This window comes from Bison bison, unplaced genomic scaffold (assembly GCF_000754665.1).
Source record: "Bison bison bison isolate TAMUID 2011002044 unplaced genomic scaffold, Bison_UMD1.0 scf7180017860457, whole genome shotgun sequence".
Lineage (NCBI taxonomy): Eukaryota > Metazoa > Chordata > Mammalia > Artiodactyla > Bovidae > Bison > Bison bison.
The window spans coordinates 639,031-650,262 of record NW_011491029.1 but is presented as its reverse complement, the minus strand read 5'-3'; the positions used below and the strand labels follow the sequence as shown (position 1 = coordinate 650,262).

Sequence of the window (11,232 nt, the reverse complement as noted above, 5' to 3'; positions counted from 1 at the left end):
CGCACTTAGGCAGCACGTAGTCTGTGCCAAGCCATCGGCAGACAAGCCGCACGGTCCTCACGACACATGCAAGATGCCCAGGCTGCCTCCCCGGCCTCCTCGCACTCGCTCCCCAACGCATCACCCCAGCCCTGGAAAGCCAAGCCCCTGATGCCTGCGATTCCCCTCTCTGCTGCCCTCTGTACCACAGAAGCCCTGGGCATGTTCCCTCACTTCCTCTGGTCTCTGCTTAAACATCCCCATCAGAGGGCTCTCCCCAGCCCCTCTATCTCCTCTATTGCAAACAGCATCTCCCATCATTGCTCACTGATTTTCTCACTACCTGAAGTACATATTTGTTTATGTATAATATATGAGCCTACAATAAGTATATATTTAATGACAGGCATAAATAAATACTATGTGTATAACCTATAAATTGATTCACATTGACCATGTATTTAGTTGTCTGTCTCTCCCACTAGAGTATAACATCCAGAAAAGAAGGACCTTTGTTCACTGCTAGAATCCCAATACCCAGAGCAGTGGCGGCAGCACACTGTAAATGCTCAACAAATATTTTTGAATGAAAGAATACAATCTTAGCCCCTAATCAACTGCTGAGAAACAGTCCTTCGATGTAAGTGCCGTTACACACTGAAGCTCACCAGGTGAGATGACTTGCCCAAGGCCACACAGACCAAGGACACCCTGACTCTACAGCCCTGGGGCCCAGCCTTGACCATGAACCCTCGCCAATACCACCACACCCCGCATACTGTCCCCAGACCTGTCTACTCTTTCCAGAGCAGACGCCCAGACCCTGGTGATGGCCCCTCCATGGAGGAGACCTGGAAGAGGAGATGGTCCACAGAAGGGGTGGCTGGCCCACCTCTGAGCATCTCTCGGTGGCCATGAGGAGGTGTGGCCAGTGAAGGCAGGGGCAGGTGTTCCTCAGAACAGAAAGTTGCCCCCATCAGCTCTTCAATCACAGCCAAGGTTTCCAGCCTCCTCATGTTGGGGGTCCAGATGCAAACTCTGAAACCTCTTCGGGGGACCCAATATGTTGTTATTAATTGAACACGTGAGCCCATTAGCTCAAGTGTTAGAATGTGTATCATTATGAACGTGTTTCAGGGATCCCTTTGGTGGGGATCCCTTCCCCCACCAAAGCAGGAGAAGCAGGGGCCCAATGATACCGGTCCCTTTGCTCACCCCCCAGACCTGGGCTGGGTCAGCCAATGGCAGGGCATCTCTGCTGACCTCACCTTCCGTCCCTGCTGTATGCTTCAGTCGTGAGTCTCTCAGGGGGCAGGACAGACTACCCCAGACCCAGTTTCCAAAAGTTCACAGGGCATGGAGTCGCTCAAAAGGCCTCGTAACCCAACTTGGGGCTGCTCCTTGCCTCGACGCGGGGACCAGAGTAGCCTTCATTCCCTGAGGGCCTTGCCCTAGATGCTCTAGAGGACTCCCACCTGCAACACAAAGTGCTCTTCCTAAGGGGGTCCACGGGAGGAGCCACTTTAGGCTGACTCCATCGCCGGGCCGCCCTGTCCTGGCTCCCGCTGTGCACCTGGCCCCGAGCTGACCTGTCCTCTTGCCCTGTGAGCTAGCTTCCCTCAGTCCCACTTCCCAGATGAGGATGTCGAGGCTCAGGGGGGAAGTGCAGGGCTCTACACCTCATGGTGTCCCTGTGTGGGGTACCTCACTCTGCTTGACCAGGTTCCAGGTATCCGTAGATGTCTGCTATCCCATCACTTTTTCTGTTCTCTGAGAGCTCAGAGCAAGCATTTACACAGGTGTGCGCAAACACACCCACCCACACACACACACACACACACACCCACACACAGCCAGGCACCTTCCTGGCCTGCAATAGCCCAGCAGTGAAGTTATTGCCCAAGTGACGGGTCAAGGGCTGTGAGTCTATGATGCCTGAGGTCCCGGACTCAGGGGCAGGATAAGGACATTCTCGTGATGGGTGTCCTTCTGACACCTCATAAAATCCAAGAGACCTTGCTCCCCGGAATACCAGCCAGCATCACCCCAGGCCCCCAAAACACTCACCAAGGGGCTGTGGCATGGGGTGAGGGCTCCTGAAGGGTCTTTCTGGTCCATGCACAGTCTCACAGACAAAGACTGGGCGGAGGGAGCCAGAGCTACATTTAAACACGGACTATTATTACTGTTTTTCCTTTTCCGATGCCTGCAGTGTCCTGCTGACAGACTATGAAAATAAAGATTCATTTCCCACTGATCTGGGGTATTTTTTTTTTTCTATTCATTCCACAAATACCATATTTCTGGGTTTCTGGCACACACTCCACCCCTGGCTTGCTCCTGAACCAGCATAACTAATCTTGAAGGCTCCTTGTGAGCGCACCTCCCTCTGCCGTATGACAGCCCCGCTTTTTGTCTCAGCAAATTCCTAAAAGCCCCCTGCGAGGTACCATTGCCCACCTGTGTCAGATGGCGAGACTGAGGTCCAGAGAGGGTAAGTAACACTTCTTAGGCCACACAGCAAGTTTACAAAGGAACAGACAAATCGTGGAAAGCTTTTTTCTTAGTAGATATAAAAGCCAATAGAGCTATTTTCCTTCTCAAGGCTCCAAATTGGACAATTTAATTCTGGCGGTGATGGCTAAAGAGGGGAAGAATCCTGTAAGCCCTGCAACTGGGTGGTTTTTTTTTAATTTCCCCGCCCGTGACTTATTTTTGTTAGGAAGTGAGAACCTCAGCTTTTCTGCCGAACCCAGCCCTGCCTTGTGTAAACATTCATAAGCTGTGAAAAGAATTTATTGATGAATTTATACAGCACTCCCTTATCCCCGGGAGAATGAAACCCAGCCACTGACACGAGGGTGGTGGGGCAAGGCTGTTGCACACCGAATACCCACATGTCTCTCTCCTCTCATCCCTGTTCTCATCGCTCTCTGGATGCCCAGGCGCTCTGCACAACCTCATCTGCAGAAAGGCAAAGGCGGCTGGACGCCTGGGTTCTTCCTTCCTCTTGCTCTCTTCTCTGCTTGGAGCAGAGGGGAGGGAATTCGTGTAGAAATCAACTCTGACACATGACTTCCTCAATCCTGGCTGGCTTCTCCAGTACAGGAGAAATAAAGCCAGTGATGAGGTGCCACCAGCTCTTGTCGAACACCTCCCTTTGGAGGAAACCCCTCCTCCAAACTGCACGGGCCACTGTGGCCGCCACTGGCCACACATGGCTATTAAATTTAAATCAATAAAACGTAAATAGAATTAAAGGGCCCGGGAGCGAAGTTCTGCTTTGCCAGGTCCAGTCAATGACCCGATGCATACAGAGTGGAGCAGAGCCGGGGAACCTCTGGACAAAGGGAGCACTATTAATGGTATAAACCACCTTGCCAAAGCCACAAATATTTTGTGGAAAAATACTCACAGAGGGCTACACTGTGTGCCAAAACGCAAAAGAGGCATTTGAGAGGAAAAGCTGGCTTCACGGAGTGGTGGGGGGTGGGAGACACACACCACCAGGAGGAATTTTTTTTTTTTTTTGGTCAGAGGAAAAAAAAAAATCACCTATCTTTCTTCCTTTTTAAAAACTGCAGGAGTGGGACTGGGAGACTCTGTAAGGCTCCCCCTGAGAGTTGAGCTCTACTAGCATTTGCTGGATGAATGTATCAATGAAGAGAAAATATTAAAGTAACGGATGTGGAAAAGTCATAAAAAAATATAAAAAAAAAAAGGCTAGAGGAGGATAAATACAAAATCCGGGCTGGGAAGAGACTGGCTCAGGTCGGGTGAAGCCTCTGCTGTTTCTGGGTTGGGGCGATGGGTACTCACGTGTTCAATGTGTTGTTATAATTGATCCCCTGCACTTATTTGACAAATATCCTTTGCATCCCAATGTTCAACAGAAGCATTCACACGTGAGATATACCAAGATCCTAAAAAACATCTAAATTTTAGCCCTAATCCTGCCCATGTTTCAAAAGATGCTTTGTCTCATTATCGTAGTTGGGGATGATTAAAATCAACAGATATTTTTAATGATACCTTTTATTTATATAACACTGCACATTTTTATAGCATTCACCACTTTCTTCCATTATTGGGTTTAAACTTAGGAGGAAGAAATGTAGCCATCGTAGGGCAGGAAATGCCAGAAACCAGATTTGCCTTTTCCTCATGACTCTGCCTCTCATCAACTGTGAGACTCTGAACAAGCCACGGAGTTTCCTGGAGCCTCCGTTTTCCAACTGAGAAAATGGAGGAATGTATTCAGTTGTCTGGGCTTCCCAGATGGCTCAGTGGTAAAGAGTCTGCCTGTAATGAAGAAGACTCAGGTTCAGTTCCTGGGTCATGAAGATCCCCTGGAGAAGGAAATGGCAACCCACTCCAGTATTCTTGCCTGGGGAAATCCCATGGACAGAGAAGCCTGGCGGGCTACAGTCCATGGGATCACGTAGAGTTAGACATGACTTCGCGACAGAACAAGAATAACTTAGCTGTCTAGCATGGCGGGTGGTTGTTAGTTAACCTTCACTGATTGGTGGCAAATTCATTGAGCAATTCCTGCATCCCAGGCTCAGCTCCGAGTGCTGGGGACAGGACAGGGGGTGTGACAGAAGACTTCTCAGCAGCTGCTGTCCCAGATACAGACAGTGGGCAAAGAACATTATAAAGTGCCTCATTTCATCGAGAGAAATATACGAAGTGATGGCACGCTGTCCCCAGAGAGCTCTGGCCAAGGGTTCAACAGGTCTGATGGGGGCACTGATGCCTGAACACAGCCTCATCATCTGAAGGCTTGTTGGAATGATAACAGGTTGACATGAATAAAACGGCTTTAGAGAAAACAGGGTAAAGGCAAGACCATGAGCCAGGACCAGAAGGCCAACCAGATAGGCCAAGAGCTCGCCTGCACACACCAGATCTGACAAGAGTCCTGCCATATGCTGGCACCGGTTGGTATTAATAATTAACTGCTGCTCTGGGCTCCAAAGTCTCCCCACAGCCCCACAGCCCCTCCCCAGCAGCTGAAGGAGGGGTGTCTGCTCCCCGCAAGGACCTCTGCAACTCAGCACTCTGACCAGGGTCTACCTTGGCAGGCCAGTACCAGCACCCACCTGTCATTAAATGCTGGCGTTTTGCCCTTGGGTCAAAGGATGGAGGTGGGTTCCTTAATCGCCCCTCAATCTCTCCATGCAATGCAGGCTGAGTCCCGACCCCTTCCTTTCCATCCAAGCCCCCGGGATGAGTCAGCCTCCACCTCTCGGGTCCAGGGAAGTTCCACTCAAGAAGGCTTACCTCCGGCGAGTTCTGAAGGCGGAGGCAAGGCCGCTGTGTGAACCGCCAGGAAAAGTCTGTTCTTCAGGAACAGCCTTTGTGAAGGGAGCCCTCAGGGCAGAGCTTAGAGCCTCTCGAGCACCAGTGGCGAGCATAAGCTCTTGAGTGGCAGGGGGCGGAGTCTTGAGGCCACCTCCAGGGCGCTGGGACTTACCCTGTGGGTGCTGCAAGTTCAGCAGGGTTAGACTTGCGTTTCAACAGAGAGCACCCTGGCTGCTAGGCGAGTGGGATCTGTAGGACCTCGTAGGGTGGGGCAAGTGCCAGGTAGACGCAAGTCCTCATAAAACGGCTGTGGTACATCCTGGGCACACGTGCTGTGATTCTCTTCTTCTGGTCTGTGGATTTCCAATTCACTTTTCTTAGTAGAAATAAGTTTTAAATTTTGGTGAAGTCCAATTCCTCCATTTTTCCTTTCACGGTTCCCATTTTTTCTGTCCTGTCTCAGACGTCTCTGCCCACTACAAGACTGTGAAGCTATCCCGTCAGGCTGTCTTCCAAAAGTTAAATAATTCCTTTAACTCAGTAATAAAAAGACAATCCAGTAAAAAATGGGCAAAAGACTTGAATGGACAGTCCACAAAAGAAGACATTCAGATGAAAGATGCTCAACTTCACTAGCCCAACAGGAGACTACACATGAAAACCGTAAGGAAATAATGTCAGACAACTATAGCATGTCTAAAATCGAAAAGCTCTGTTGACCGTACGAAGTGTTGATCAGGCTGTGGAGGAATTGGAACCCTCAGACAGGGCTGATGGAGGTGTGAGATGGTACAAGAATTTTAGAAAACAGCTTGGCACTTTCTCTTAAACATACACTCGCCCTCTAACGCAACCATTCTAACTCCTATTTACACGTGAGAAAAGAAAGCGGGAGTCCCCACAAAGACTTGCACTCAAATGTTCATAGGAGCTTGATTACATAATAGTCCAAAACTGGGAACATGCAAATGCCCATCAAAGGATGAATGTATAAACAAGATATTGTGTATACATAAGATAGAACATTGTGCAGCAGTACAAGTGATGAGCTCCCCACATAGCTCCCAACAACAGGGATGAATTTCAGAAACATCAAGATGGTTAGAGAGCATCACTGAACTTGAGCAGACTCTAGGAGATGGTGACGGACAGGGAAGCCTGGCATGCTGTAGTCAGTGGGGTCGCAGAGAGTCGGACACAACTTGGCATCTGAACAACAACAACAAGCTGAGGGAAGGAAGCCAGACACAAGAGTGCAAATTGTGTGATTCCATTTATAGGAAGTTCTAGAACAAAGCTAACCTACAGTGATACAAAGCAGAGCCATGGTTAACTGGAAAGGGGCCTGAGGAAACTCCCCGGGCTGATGGGAGAGTTTCCTGTCGTGCTGGGAATTCAGATTACAGGGCTGTAAACAAGGTCAGAATGTATGGAACACTTTAGATCTGAATGTAAATTGTACCCCAATAAAGTTTCTAATTCTTTGTGGCTGGGGCGGGGAGGAAAAAGTTGCTGGATGAAAGTATATATAATTCCTTCAACTACTGGTATTTCATTCATTTGAAAAATAAGTTTACTTATTTATTTATTGAAATGTATTGACATATTTGTTGTTGTTCAGCTGCTCAGTCATGTTTGAGTCTTTGCAACCTCAAGGACTGCAGCACGCCAGGCTTCCCTGTCCTTCACCATCTCCCGAAGCTTGCTCAAACTCAACATCTGTTGGTTGGTGATGCCATCCAACCATCTCGTCTTCTGTCGTCCCCTTCTTCTCCTGCCTTCTGTCTTTCCCAGCATCAGGGTCTTTTCTAATGAGTCAGCTCTTCGTATCAGGTGGCCAAAGTATTTGACATATAACATTGTATAAATTCAAGGTGTCCAGCAAGCTGATTTGATGTATGTATATTGCCATTATAGTGATAGCACCTTTATTATATTACATGATTATCATTTCTTTTTTTTATGTGGGCCACTTTTAAAGTCTTCATTGAATTTGGTACAATACTGCTTCTGTTTTATGCTTTGGATCTTGGCCGCAAGGCATGTGGGATCGTAGCTCCCTGACCAGGGATGGAACCCACATCCCCTGCATTGGAAGGCAAAGTCTTAACCACTGAACCACCAGGGAAGTCTCATCATTTCTTTTTTGAGCTGGGAATAATTAAGATCTAGTCTCCTAGCAACTTCAGTGACTTTAATACCATGGTATTTTCCATACTCACTACACTGTGCATTAGCTCTCCAGGACTTGTCTCCTAGTTGCAGCTTTGGACGCTTACCTGACATCTCTTTTATTCTCGCATTTTCCAGAAGCTCCGTAAGTCTGACATTGTTACTAAGCATGCCAGGGATGGGGAAGACACAGAGGCAAGTACAGGCAAGTTGCTGCAACATCCCATTCCTTCCTCATCCAACAGAGATTTGCTACCCCTACTGCGTGCTATTAGGATCTCTGGAGCAACAAAGGCCGATAAGCCAATTTAACTCAGTAATAAAAAGGGCCTATCCATCAAGGGCCTCACAGTCGTTCTGTGTGTGTGCGTGCGTGTGTGCGTGTGTGTGCGTGCGTGTGTGTGTGTGTGTGTGTGTATCTCACTTCTCAAGAAGTTAGCCTTCTCAAGAAGTTAGCCAGTGGCTTCCCTGGGGGCTAGGTGGTAAAGAATCCACTTGCCAATGCAGGAGACATGGGTTTGATCCCTCGTCCGGGAAGATCCCACATGCAGCGGGGCAACCATGCCCGGCGCCACAGCTGCTGAGCCTGTGCTCTGGAGTCCAGGAACCACAACTACTGAGCCCACGTGCCATACCTCCTGAAGCCCGTGCGCCCTAGATCCTGTGCCCTGCAACAAGCGGAGCCACCACAGTGAGAAGCCCACACATTGCAACTAAAGAGTAGTCCCCACTCGCCATTACTAGGGAAAAGCCTTCACAGCAACGAAGACCCAGCACCGCCATGAGTAAATAAATTATTTTAAAAAATGAAGTTAGCCATCATATTTTCCAATAATCATTTAAAAGTGTAATAATGTTGAAAAAAAAACAAAACCCAGCCACTAGCCACCTCTTCACTCCCCCGGGCCCTAGGCAGCCCTAACTTCTGGACCTGCATCACAAAGGCCCAGGGTTGGGGAGGGGCGGGTGGGTCTCTCTGGGGATCTGGAGACTGTGGGCTGCCCTCCACAAGGCCCAACCTTCCGCCATCAGAGAGGTTTCTCTAGCCTTCAACAGGCTTCACTGTCTGCTCCCTAGAGACAGCTAACTGCCGGGGGCCCTCCAGTGCAGCCCCCTGATGGCTAAGCCACTAGTTTCTGGGTGCTCCTCCTGCCCTTTGCAGAAACCTCTACAGCAGCACATTTCCTTAATGTGTGTGATAGCTAGTCCTTTCTCAATCTCTTTCTCTTAAAAGAAAAATAGAAACTGACCAACCATGGCTGAAATGTAGGCATTCCGGAGACAGACCCAAAGATCCACCAGGACCCACATCCTTGCTTCTCATTCAAACCCTAGGAAGCTGCAGGTTGCAGGGAGTTTATTTTGCCTCGTTTCATCCCTATTTTAAGGAGGGTTTTGACTTTTTTATTGAAGTATAATTGATTTACAATATTATGTTAGTTTCTGATGTACAGCAAAGTGATTCAGTTATACATATGTATATTTTTTGTATTTTTTCCACTATGTTTTATTACAGGACATTAAATATAGTTCCCTGTACTGGATAGTGGGACCTTGCTGTTTCTCTATTTTCTATATGGTAGTTTGCATCTGTTAATCCAAACTCCTAACTTATCCCTCCCACCCTTTTCCCTTTGGTAACCTTGTTTTCTATGTTTGTGAGTCTATTCTGTTTTGTAAATAAGTTTGTTTGTGTCCTATTTTAGATCTACACACAAGTGATATCATATGATATTCGTCTTTCTCTGTCTGACTTATTAATACTTCTCTTAGTATGATCATCTCTAGGTTCATCCATGTTGTTGCAAATGGCATTCTTTCTTTCTTTCTTTATGACTGAGTAGTATTCCACTGTATGTATATATATGACATCTTCCCTATCCATTCATCTATTAATGGACATTTGGGTTGCTTCCATGGTTGACCGTTGTAAATAGTGCTCCTGTGAACCTCGGAGTGCATGTATCTTTTCGAATCAGAGTTTTCAAAGAGGGTTTTGATGATGGACACAGAAGTCCCCAAGTTAGTGCTCATGGCTACCATCCCCAGGGCCCAGCACTCTTCCTGGGATGAGGCACCATGATTGCCATTTTACAGGTGGGGAAACTGAGGCTCAAGGATGATAGGACATGACCAAGGTCACAAAGCTAGCAAAAGGCAGAAACTAGATTCCACGGTTTCTGGTTTCAAAAACAAGTATCAAGGCCCTATGTCATTTCCTCCTTAACAAATCTCAGAACCAAAGAAATGCCTGGTTCACTGCTATGAGTACGTGCTGGAATAAATGATGGGTACGTTAATAAGCGAATGGATGGACTGCTGAATGGATAGATGAAGGATGAATGATGGATGGATAGAAGGGTAAATGGATGGATGGATGGATGGATGGATAGACGGGTGGATGGATGGATGGATAGATGGGTGGATGGATGGATAGATTGATGGATGTGTGAAACAGGAGGAGTCAGGACACTTGTCTCACAGGGCAGTTGCACTGGATCCAGGCTTATTCTCTGACTCAACCTTCCCACTCTCCCTGGAGCCCTTGCTGGGCTCAGCATCTGAGTAAAAAGGGTCCCAGATAATCCAGAGCTCTGCAGGCTGAGAAACGAGCAAGATCATGTAAAAGTCTGGATGCAGCCTGTGCGTGTGTGTGTGCTCATGAATGGTGGGTCGGGAGGGACTCTATGGAAAGGACAGGGTACGTATAGGGAGGCTGTGGGTGGGAAGCGGGAGCTGGGGTGAGTGTGGAGGAGAGGCGTGTGCCGGGATGTGAGGGCATTTGCACGAATGGGTGCGTGCGGAGATGAGTAGGTATACACAGGCATGTTGGAGGTGTGCACAGGTGTGCGATCAGCACGTGCCCAGGATGGTGAGCATGAAGGTGGGGCTGGCAGGTGCGTGTGCCCACCAGAAGCAGTTGAAGGCAGTTTGTGTCTTAACAAGGCCACGGCGCAGGCTCTCAGGGTGATCAATTTCAACCACAGCCATGATCCCAAAGCCTCCCAGCCTGGGAACCTCGCTGCCTCCCACTACCCCTCCCCAGGATCTGAACCGGCTGGCCTGCCCCACTCCCTCCCGCCTGTCACAGGCCAAGGAGGGCCCCTCACTGAATAAAAAAAACACACAGTGCTTTCATTAGTCTCTGAGGGTGGCCAGGCCAGGGGAGGCCTAGACAGTTCTGAAATCTGTGCTCCTGTCCAGCCTTGTTTCAGAATCCTGAGGGCAAAGGGTTTGTCTTACGGCCCCGGATCTCAGGTAAACTGAGGACAGAGCCAGCAGGGCACCCCAGGAGGGGCGGGCTGGGGAAGAATGAGCAAATCTGGGAGGCAAGTGAGAATGAGCGAAGGTTCTCCCCACTGAGAAGAGTCCAGTCAATTCCAGGGCAGGTTCCCAGGACCGACACACTAGGCCCGGCCTGAGCCCCCTACGAAGTCCCTGGTGGGCAGCCCAGCTCCTCCTTCAGGTCAGCAGGACCCAGAGCCCAAGCTGAGGTTCTTACTGCCCAGGCTGGATGTGGTGGGCATCTGACCAACTGCCCTGGGGAGGCCTCGCGTGTGGACCAGGGACCAAGCCCAGTGTCCCAAGGGACCCCCATGCCCTCTGGCCATTGGACAGGTGGCCACACAGACTGCCATCTGTCCGGAACAATCCAGGCCAGCCCTGCCCTTAGTGAGAACTGACCCTAACACTTGAGATTCTGAGAACCACAGACCACAGGACTGTCAGCTCAGACCAGGGGGAGGGGGAGGGGAAAGGGAGATCGGAAGAGCA

At 49.1% G+C, this 11,232-nt stretch overlaps 1 protein-coding gene across 3 annotated transcripts in view; it reads right to left on the bottom strand.

Annotated features, from left to right (window-relative positions):
• The window catches only part of TSPAN18 (tetraspanin 18), a 177,703-nt gene that overhangs the window by 123,764 nt on the left and 42,707 nt on the right, over nt 1–11,232 (bottom strand). Inside the window, exon 1 of one of the 3 annotated variants that reach the window (XM_010832228.1) lies at nt 5,459–6,410. The exons of the other annotated variants lie outside the window; for them this stretch is intronic. The gene's annotated coding sequence lies outside the window, so the exon portion shown is untranslated. Of the gene's footprint in view, nt 1–5,458; nt 6,411–11,232 lie in introns of those variants that run through there. 3 annotated transcript variants of the gene reach the window in all.